Here is a 10,999-nt window from a genome sequence, read left to right on the forward strand (position 1 = left end):
AGAGGAGTTCCGTAGATCTCTGATGCTCTGTTGCGCAGAGACTTTTGCCACAGAGACAGGCCAAACACCGTTCATCTGAACACAATGCCCACATTGTCAGGACAAAAACCTGGATTAAAATGGGTAAAGCATCTCTTACACATATACAACATATCCACAATTAATAATAATAATTATTATTATATAATAATAATGATAATAATCTTTAGATTTTAATTCCCCACACCACTTGCAAACATTGCACATATTTCTGGTGTTGAAACTGAGGTGTCGGTGATGCCTATACCAGTTGTCATTAAAGGGGAATTTAGCTAGAGGGACCAAAAACATTTTTTGTACCAGAGAGTAGAAATGTATATTCAAATTTCAATTCAGCATATAAACATGGGGCTCCATACGGGATTTGCTCTGATTTGGAGTCTGCCTCAGGTGACCACTGGATGAAGTGCAGTTTTTGGCACTTCTGTGTCAATTTCATTTCTCAATCAAAAAAGGTTTCAGCTTGGTATGCAGACTTAACTAATGGCTCGTACACTGACGATGGCAGGGGGTCACTAAGGTTTTCAGGACGTGTCCTCTGGGAACCATGAACCACTGTAACTGTCATGACAAACTATCCAACAGTTGCTAAGGTATTTGATTCAGGAGGAAATTGAACCCACCGACCGCCCAAACATCATTGCTTCTTAGAACTAGAGCTTTAGTGTGGCAAAATAATACACCTCTTACCTAAAAATCCATGCTTTTCTTCCCCATCTCCTCAAAATCTGAATTCTTTCTGAAGTGAAAAAGTTGTAGCTCAACTCCAAATTTCCGCAATGAGATTATCAAAACTCAATAGCAATCCCATCTTATTCAGTCCTGGCTTCACTGCTCTGGCCTCTAATCAAATTTAGCAGTGAACTTCAAATCCCTCTCATTACCTAACAGGCTTTGCACAACTTGGCACCACCTTATATCAGCGAATTGCTGATCCTTTATAATTCCATTAGGCCCCTGAGGTCCTCAGAGCATGCACAGCACTCAAAGATACGGAATATAAGTCACTGGGTTTCCACTGAGGGTCAGGACATGCGAACTGTGACGTTTTATTGATCAACAGCTCTGGTCCTGGAGATATCTAGCGGGAACTACCAAAGTGGCGTTTTTGAGTATTTTGTCAGATGTTTGTGTCAGTAGTGTAACAACTATGCAAGGTACAGTCATGAAACTTTACAGGTGTGTAATTTAGATCGAAATGAAGGCCAAGTTCGAAAATTGGTGTGATACCAGGGGGCCCCCCGCTTTACGGCCCTGGCCCTCAAATGTGCTAGATCACACAACTTTACAGGTTTGTCGTAGAGATCAAAATGAAGGCAGAGTTCAAAGATGGTTGTCATTCAATTAAGAAGGAAATACTAAGTACGCTCCACTATATTCAGCTCAAATGATGTGTGGTCTATGATGTCTGACACCCTAAAATAAACTCAGTCAACTGCTAATTGTGAAGCAGACATGTTCAGAGCATATATACAACAGATCTTCTCTTGCTCTACTTGGGCAGGAAGCTGGAGGGAATTTGATGGGCAGAGAAGAGGAAGATGCTTACATCACTGGAAAAGGAGCTGTCTAAGAATTTCATAATTTCATAAACAGACAAGATAATCCTTCACAGCACACGCAATCAGTACACAAACCAACTGCACAGTGCATGTTTGAGAAATAGGAATGTCAGACAAACACAGCTAGTTTCCATTCCAACTTTCCAGCTGAACAGAAAATGTATTCATTATTAAATCTTTCTAGCAGGGAAACAGCTAAAGACACCAATGATGTCTGAGATCATGAAATATGATTCAATTAAGGAATTAAGGAAGTTATTTTATTATGTATATCCATATATGATGGTATTTAGTCTACTATTGTAGTTTGCAGTTTAACTTTAGCAATCCAGAAGGGCTAATAATGCTGGGACTGCATAATCCCACTAAGAAAGTCTGCTTTTAGTCAATTCTTCGAGATTAAGGCAGCTCATAAATGGAACACTGTACCGGTTAATATCAGAGGGAGTTAGTCAAATACTTTCAATGGTATGATAAACAATGCGCATGATGCTAATCACAGTGTCATTGTATTCATTGTCCCTTAAATTGGTCTGCTTGTGATTGCTCTTGTATGTTTTTGTTTATGTCTGTCTTTCAAAGTTGCTGTATTGTACATGTCATGTGTTCCTGCTCATGTATGCTGCTATTGTCTGTCTTTGCTCTGTTGTACTTTGTTCTGCTCGGCTTTTATTGTTGCAAATGTATTTGTCTTACTTTTATGTTCCATACCACAATTGTTGTTTTAAACCTAGGTATTGATTTTAGGATGCCACTTAACACCTGGCCAAGGACAACAGATGAAAACTAGCCTCTCGGCTAATTCTAGCATATTTACTGCAATGTTCATCAATATGCACTGAAATTAATAAATAAAATAAAAATAAATAGTAAAATAACTGATCCACAAATCACCTGACATTGAACTTGTTATTTTAAAATACATTGAACAGGGCCAAAAGCTCTCTCGACTAAAAGGGGAAACAAAACAATGGAGCTCTGAAACAAGAGATAGCTTTGCTTACTGGTTGCTATAGAAGCAGAGGAAGCCGCCTCCACTAAGTAGAGGGCCACAATGGCACGAACACACATTAAGGAGTCACTGGCTGTTTGTGTTGATAATTGAGCTAATCATAACAAGCTATTAATCTAGCATTATAATATGTGTTTCCTTTTCCCCAGTGTATGTTTCAAGGGTTGCAGGGGATAACTGCCAGTGTGTAGCCTGTGAATTACTTTTGCAGAAGCTGAAATACCTTGACAACAACCTGGTTCCTTCCCGTCAAAACATAAAATGAACAAGTCTCCAAAGAGTCACATAGCAATTGGTTCGACTTTTCTCTGGCAGATGAAGGTATCAGAATGAGGAGTGGAACATTGGTTGATTAAAGCCACATCCACTGGTCTTGTAGTGATGATGCGAGCAGCTGGGTGATAATACCATGGATATGAATCCATCTGATGGACTGGACTTCACGGAATATATCACAAGTATTTCCTTAAATGTGCATCTGTTGAGATTTCAGTGAAACCAAAAGTTCACATTGACTTATTTTAAGTTACATTAGTTAAACTGTAAGTTAAGTTACAAACGTTACTGAAGTTATGTTAAAAAAAACTACTTAGTTGAAGCCTAACCATGAACTTTCCCTAAACCTAATCAAACAGTGACAGTTTTAACGTCATTAAGAACATGTTTTAAAATGGCAACCGCTTTGTTTTAGGAAACACTCCTGTAGGTCATATTAGAGGGTACAGGAACAAATAGGCAATGTGGACAGTGTGTTCGCATTGTTTGGATGAGTTGTTGGAAATGCAAGGACAAACAGTGCATACTGTGGCTACTGTGTAGCATCTACTAAAAGTTTAACTTTTTTATATCACTCAAGGTATTATTTTTGAAAAATATGGGCTCTGTTAATAAAACTTCCCTAAACATATTCACTCCATCATTTTCTTTACCCAAGGGGTCAGCAACCTTAGGAATCAATGCCAATGTTGGCATGGAGCTTATCCAAGAGAGTTCTTTTCTTTTTCATCTACATGCCAAATTACGTCCTTCACAGCCCTTGGTTGGTGCGTGGCCTGTTATCCACGGTAGTTTGCCTTTTTCCCCATCCGCATTCCGCAGATATGGCACATTGAATTACAAGAAAATTACAAAATGGCACTTTTAACTGAAGATTAGCATACACTGGTGAGTTTTAAGGAGACAAATTTCTACACATTTAAGATGACACAGACCCCGTTTAGTACAATGTGTTATTATAAGCTCATAACATTCGGTACGTTCCACCTTTCTTAGGCATTGTCAATTTACTCATTTACTAAAAAAAACCTGACTGAGCTTCTTTCCTTTTGTGCAAAAAGCTTTTCCACGGGTCAGCTGAAGCTGCTATGAGACTTTATTGCTGGTCTCATATCGAAACCAGTTTCCCATTTGTATAATGTTCCCCATATGTTCCCCATTGCTCTAGGTTAGATCTTAGGTTCTGTTAAGGTTAGGCAAAGCAAAGGTAATTGGCGAGGGTCACGGCTGAGGTTGGGTTAAGATAAATCACAATCAATGAGGAAACCTATTTTGACACAACACGGATGTTTTTTCCTGGCAACAAACCTACATGTGACGACCAGAAAGTATAACTCAGCCTTGGCTCAGCGAGGCCATCCTGTGAAATACAAAGAGGGAATCTGGTACTAAAAAGACAGTAACCTTTGAAGATACTTGATACAGCTACCTGCAGCATAAGCCTCTTATTACCTTTGGTGGAACTTTGAAAGGCATTTCTAGATGGAAGGAAGGTTATGGATTTTGTTCCTTACTTCTTATTTGACAGATATAATACAAAAAACAGATGTTGATGCAGTTATCTTAATAATGCATTGATTGCCTGCATACATAGACATGTACACACAGTGAATACAGACAAGTACAGTCATTAAAACTGGGGTGCACACAGATCCTGTCCAACGTGCAGATGACAACATTTCCGTTAATCATGTTTAACATGGACCCTAGTGGCCACTTGGGCACGGAACATAAAAATCCGCTTTTACTGTGCAGTCACATTAAAAGGGGACTGATTAACTCTTTCGATGTACACTAATAGAGTTTGGGATTTTTCACATTAGAACATATCCTTTCAAGATTCCATGTTATGCTAGTTTTCAGGGTCATGTTTGTATTTTTCAGGGTCAACTACAATAGGTTTACATGGTTTGATCTTTTAAAAAACACATACCTGTATTTCTCATATTTTCCACCTCGAAGCTAGCCCTGTTAGTTGCACAACATGCTAACGTTAGCTTTAGCAGGTAAAGTTCCAGAAAAAACACCAAAAAAGCATAAAAGTGTCTGAACTCATAGCTTACACTTGGAGCCTGTGTGTAGCAACATGACCAATAGGGAAGTCAGGATTCTTGTACAGAGACAAATCCCAGAAATTCAGAGAAATCACTAATAGCGACCATCACCCTAGCGTTCAGATCTGAGCACAGCCAACTCAGACGGCTGGCAGGGCTCACGTCTAAATGCAAGTACTTCATTATTTGATGCTGTGGTATTATTAAACATGACTATGAAACATTAAAACTACATTTATAGGTCAGAAAAGACGGAAAGGCATAATAGGTCCTCTTTATAGACACAGCCAATAACAGTTAATTAAATGATGTTTGCTTATTTGTCTTTGTCAGAATTGAAAACACAATTCACAATTACAATAGCAGCAATGCTGCTTTCAATCGTTGCAGAAAAACAAATATCCCTGTTCGGCCTTTTGGGAGAGCGAAAGCCAAAGTTGGGACTTAGGTGTACTTCAATTTGAGTAAGTATCAAAGTTTCACAAAAAGACCTAATTAGGAGCTTGTCTTACCAAAACGATAAGATCTCTTGTTATACTTCCCATCTAAAGTGCTGAACTATTAGGATCACAGCGCTCCAACTGGCAATGTTTCACGGCAGTTTAGTTACACAAACCTCTGTTGCTGCTCCAAGCTAATTAGACAGAGTCAGAATTTTCTGATTAAAACAAAGCCTCTGCCAGGATTGTCGGTCTTACATCATGAGTTATTATGTAGCAGAGAAGTCTTTGGAGGGATTCAGCTGGATTTGAAAGTCTGAAATCTAAACTCACTTTCACATAGTTGGCAAGACTTGGATAATTAGTATGCATTTCTTTATCTTACGTTACCGTCTGCGCTGAATACTGTGATCTGTTGTCAATCCAGTCAAGTGGCGTCAAAAATTACAAACCAAATAATAAAATATGCCTATAGCATAGTTGCTAATGTGTCACAGCATGTTAGATTAGAGATATAAAATATGCTAAGTAGATTTAATTTTGTTGACCTAAATGATGAATGAAAAGGGGAACTGCTCCTTTCTTTTTAAGCTACTTAAACTCCAGAATGATAACTGAAAAGTATACAATACAATCTTTTTTTAAATGATCTGCTAATAGTAATAGTAAAAAAAAAACATGACTTATATTACTCTCTCTATATTATATTCTCACTTCTGTAGAATAGCTGTGAACATTTGCCTTAATTTCTCATTGTCTCTTACTAAGACACAGACATAAGAAACAAAGTATATTTAATTTGCATACTATATTTGCATACTACAGTTGCATTGCATTAGTTAGATTCATACACAGCTGGTACCACATTAGCATTTCACATCACGCCGCACACAAGCATCCTTTCAGCGACAATGACAACAAGCGATACCTCAAATTGAATGCAGCCAAGTGAGACTAATACAGGGACACAATGGCACATCATCAACAGTAACAACATTATAAAAGAAAGCACTGTGATTGGCTGCACTAAATAGTAAACTGTGTTCTGTTTTATCATCGGAAATCCCCCGCTGAGCATGACAACAACATGTTCAACCAAGGAAAACAAAACACATCAAAATAAAAGAAAGACAAAAAAAAAAACTGTCACAATTACAATCATTTTTTGGATGTGTTCCCAAAAACTGTTATCAGGCTCCCAGTTTTCACACACTTAAGCCCCAGCCAGCCAGGCCCCGTCACTCGCCATCTTGTCCTGAGTGCTGAGAGGCCCGTGCTTCTGGTTTCCAAAATAAGTCATCAACAGGAGCCTCTCTGTGGGACAAGACAAAGGGAGGCTGATAGGAGCCCAGAGCTCTCACATTATGGCCGCCAAACAGCTGAAGACAACCGCAACAGGCTGAAGCTCTGCTGGACTATAGCATTTGAATAGGGATATTGGACTCTTAAAGCGCTTCTAACCATGAAAAAGCCTTTAAATGATTAGCATCAGGCCAAAACAAGTACAGTACATTTTGTTCCCAAATATCCCCCCCGACAAAACACACAATCCTCATAGTTTTAGAGTTACAGCCTCTTATTTTGTAAACACTACACACAAGTGTTGACGGAAGCATAGCTGCATGTTTGCCATAGAGAGGGAAATGGTTGCTGCTCTTCATCAGAGGTTCGGTGTTCAACCAGATATACATTAGCCAAACTCATTAGCATGCATCATCAAAGTATTTTGTCTTGAAAAACCCCAAAATACTGTATTAGCATAAAGTGCCACATTTGTGTTGCTGCTAAGGTTTTTAAATGTGTGGAATTGGCTCATTGTCACCCTCATTTTTGGCTATTTAGTGAAAATAATATCCAGAAAATGCCATTCTCATCAAACACCAAGTACCAGAGGGTGTTTTCTGCCCTCCGGCCTTAGTGAGCAGAATAAGCCCATTACGACTAAGCACACCACAATCAGGTGAAGAAGACACTGCACTAGAAAACTTACTTGGACAAACAACACAAAGGTGATTATTCTTTAATATTGTTTATTTCACAAGAGAGAGGACTCCAAGGATGAAGATTAACTGATTGGTTTAGGAATGTACACCTGATTCACTTTCTTACCTTGTATAAAGAGCAGGGCAGACATTCTCTGAGCTTTTCTATAGGAACCCCCCATGATCGCTTCCTACACAGTGGATGAGACTGTCTCAAACATCGCTACAGTAGTATAACTGGTGAGGAAGTTGGAGGCGCATTATGTCTAAACTTCACTTTTAGGAGTTGATATGAGAAACTGAAAAGAATGTTCTAATGACCTTTGAACTGCAATTCAGAACACAAGAGAAAGTTTCCTTTCTGAGAGAAGAATTTGATTTATTCCACTGTCAGTGCATTTAGTTTGGCAGCTGAAAGGAAAGACTCTTGGAGAAAAACAAAGAGGAAGGAGCAGTCAAGAACAGCAGAGTAAAGGCACCTCAGAGAGAAAGCCAGATGCAGCCAGAAAGTGAAAAGGGGATAGATGGTGCAGAGTGAAGAAAGAGATGAGAAGGAATGGCAAACGCTGAAGAAATCTCAGGACGACAGCTTGGAGAGAGAGAGCACCTCTGCACGAAGCGCCTATTTGCTCTGGTACAAATCACTGCTATGCTCGGCAGGCCCAGAGGGGAAAACACTTTTCTTCACCTCATCGTCAGGCCTTGGAATCCTGTTCCACTTTTCCAGATGGCTTCAGCAGCAGCAGACTGAGCTGGTCCTGCTTCCACTGACCCGCCCAGTTATCCCATCTGTCCAGCCCAAGCAACCCAGTCACTACTGGCTGCAACTGTTTGGGACAGGGAACTTAATCCCAGTCCCTCGCTGGAGACCAATTTGTGAGGTGGTTTGATGGAAATCCCTACCCCCATCCCTGGCCCCAGTTCTCCTGTACCCAGTAAAGAGCCTAATTGATTTATGGTTAAACAAGAAGGAGGACTAAGGGGGGAATGGCTGAAATGTTATTTTCTCACTCCTCTGTTGGCTTGAATGTCAACGTAAAGTACATACACTGTAACAAAGCCACTCTCCAGGAGTAAAAGTAAACTCGTCTTTACTCAACAGGTAAATCTTTATAAGGATTACTTTCTCCAGAGCGGCAAAGCGGAGGAGGGACTGTTCAACCGAGCTGCAGCGGGTTCAGTCTATTTCCTGTAGCCAATACAGCATGAAAACACTATGGAACCAGCAAGCCAACAGCCAATGAGCGGACGGCTGGCTACTCACCAAGCTTTCTAACTCCTCCATGACCCCACACCTATCCCAGAGAACGAGCCGAACGAAGGTGTCACTCATTTGGTGAAAGCAATGTGCCTTCCCAAGCAGTGAGAGGAGTTTGTGGAAGTAGGATTAAGTTGTCAAATGTGACTCATTACGCAGCTGGCTCTCCTAATGTCACTACCCCACTGTTCGCTTGACCGTCACTGCAAAACCTCATTCCCCTGCCTTGACGCAAGTCGGTTTTTACAGCAGTTAGTTTGTTGCCTGGCAATGGTACAAGTAAAGATGGCCACTCTCAATTGATTTGATTTGATTGGAAATGTTCTTTCTCTCCCATCTCATTTCTATGGTTGTACCGCTGGCAGACATTGTCTGGAAGTCAAGGCTGAGTATAAAGCAAATTCAAGAGACAGAACGATTGCATACAAAGTCATCTAAAAGACTAAAAGAGTGAAGCGCAAAGTCCCTCTAGGGAGCAAAAATTGAGGCAAGAATATGTCACACAGATGTCTGCTTTCTGCCCAGAATGATAAAATGTTTGCTTGGGATGAAATCAGTTTAACGTTCCCACAAACTGTGCTGCACTGCTCTGCTATTCTTTGCTGGAACCTACCCTAACTCTGCTGCATGAGCCATGGAAAGGCTCTCTTCAGCCTGTGGAAATATTGGATTTAAATTTTTATTTTGCAAAAATTTTATTTTTTTAGGACAGACGGAAGAACACCTTAGAGATCACAAAACACTACTGAAGATACAACCGGCTGCTGCATGCAGCAACGTTCCCTACTGACGTAGAGGAGAACGTAGGGAACACTATTTGAACAAATAATGGAGTAACGTAATAATAATAATAATTATTATTATTATAATACAGAAACGTTTTATCTGTATTGCACTTTACACTGAACAATCTCAAAGTGCGTAGTGCCAAGGTCAAAAATGGAATAAGCTGATTCCAGACATTAACGAAACACCAAACTTAAACCAAACTCTAGGGCTATGCCACATAACACATTCTGATTACCTTATAAGTCAGATGTCTTTTGTTTGTTGTTCAGGGTCCTGACAAAAGTAATAACTATCTGAATGACTACAAAAGGCAACTAGTGTGTCACAAATGCTTAATTGAGACATCCCCCACTCTGCACGCAAAGACATTTGAGACTATTTAGTGAGGCTTTTGGGGCTCTAGGAGCCCTCTCAGTTTCCACCAGCTGAAAAGGGCTTTCCAGGGAGATAGGAGCAGGCTGGAAAGCACAGCCAAGTAATAGCGGGGTTTTAGACTGCAGGCCAAAAGTTTCCCCAGCTGCTTCCACCATGCAATATGCAAACCCAGGTGTTCAGGCAACATTTGAAACCCAAGCCCAGTAGTTTAACTGTTCTACAACCCCCAATCCCATATCTTCCCTCTGTTAACTCCTTCACAAGGCTACTTACGCCGTATCTTTCTTTCTGGATAACAAAGACAAAGTGGTCATTGAATTGCATATACTTGGTCTATATGTCACACAAGCCAACACAATCTACACTTGCATTGTTATAACTGTGTCTGTAATGTATTTTATCAGACTTTTTTTTTGTTGTTGTTGCTTTTGGCTTTGATAGTGAAGCACTGGAATGTATATGTATATGTCTCTGCTCAGGTAAGGTACAGTATGACCAGTGTTGAGAGTACTGAAATTCCACTGCTTTCAGCAGTAACTAGGAATGTAACTCATTGCTTTTTCAAATTAAATAACATAATTACTGAAATTTAAATGGACTTGTTACTTGGGTCTTCATGATAGCAGAAAGACACAACCGGTTTCTGATCTGATGTTAGTCAGCGCTGCGGAGATCTGGCAATGTGAGACTAGCAGCGGTGTTTCTCAGCCTCCTGCTGCTTAGCACCACTCTGATCCACACCGCCCATGCAAGAACCAGAGACAGCAACATCACATAAAGAGAGAGAGATGTGATGTTTCCTATATAAACTGAGGAAACTTGGTCCCAGCAGATACAATTATTTAGACGCTAGGTTAGCATGTAGGCTACAGACAGTGTTGTGCTGTGTCTCCTTCTAGTAAAGCCTACTGTCAAGACAATTCAGTTTAAGTAGGATGCTAGTTTTTTCTACCTAAAGTGGTCTAATGTGTTACTAACTCCTATCACTGATTTATTGTCATTGTTCTGCGCCATCACGATATATATATATATATTTTTTTTTTCAAGATTATTTTTTGGGCAGTTTTTCAAGTCCTTTATTTTATAGGACAGACAGGAAATGGTGTGAGAGAGAGAGGGGGGGGGGGGGGGGGGCATGCAGCATCCACTGCCTCGAGGACCTTCCACCTCTTTATATGTGCCCCCACGATATATTTTTTACCGGTCTGCCAG

The sequence above is a fragment of the Echiichthys vipera genome (genome assembly GCF_963691815.1).
Source record: "Echiichthys vipera genome assembly, chromosome: 10".
NCBI lineage: Eukaryota > Metazoa > Chordata > Actinopteri > Perciformes > Trachinidae > Echiichthys > Echiichthys vipera.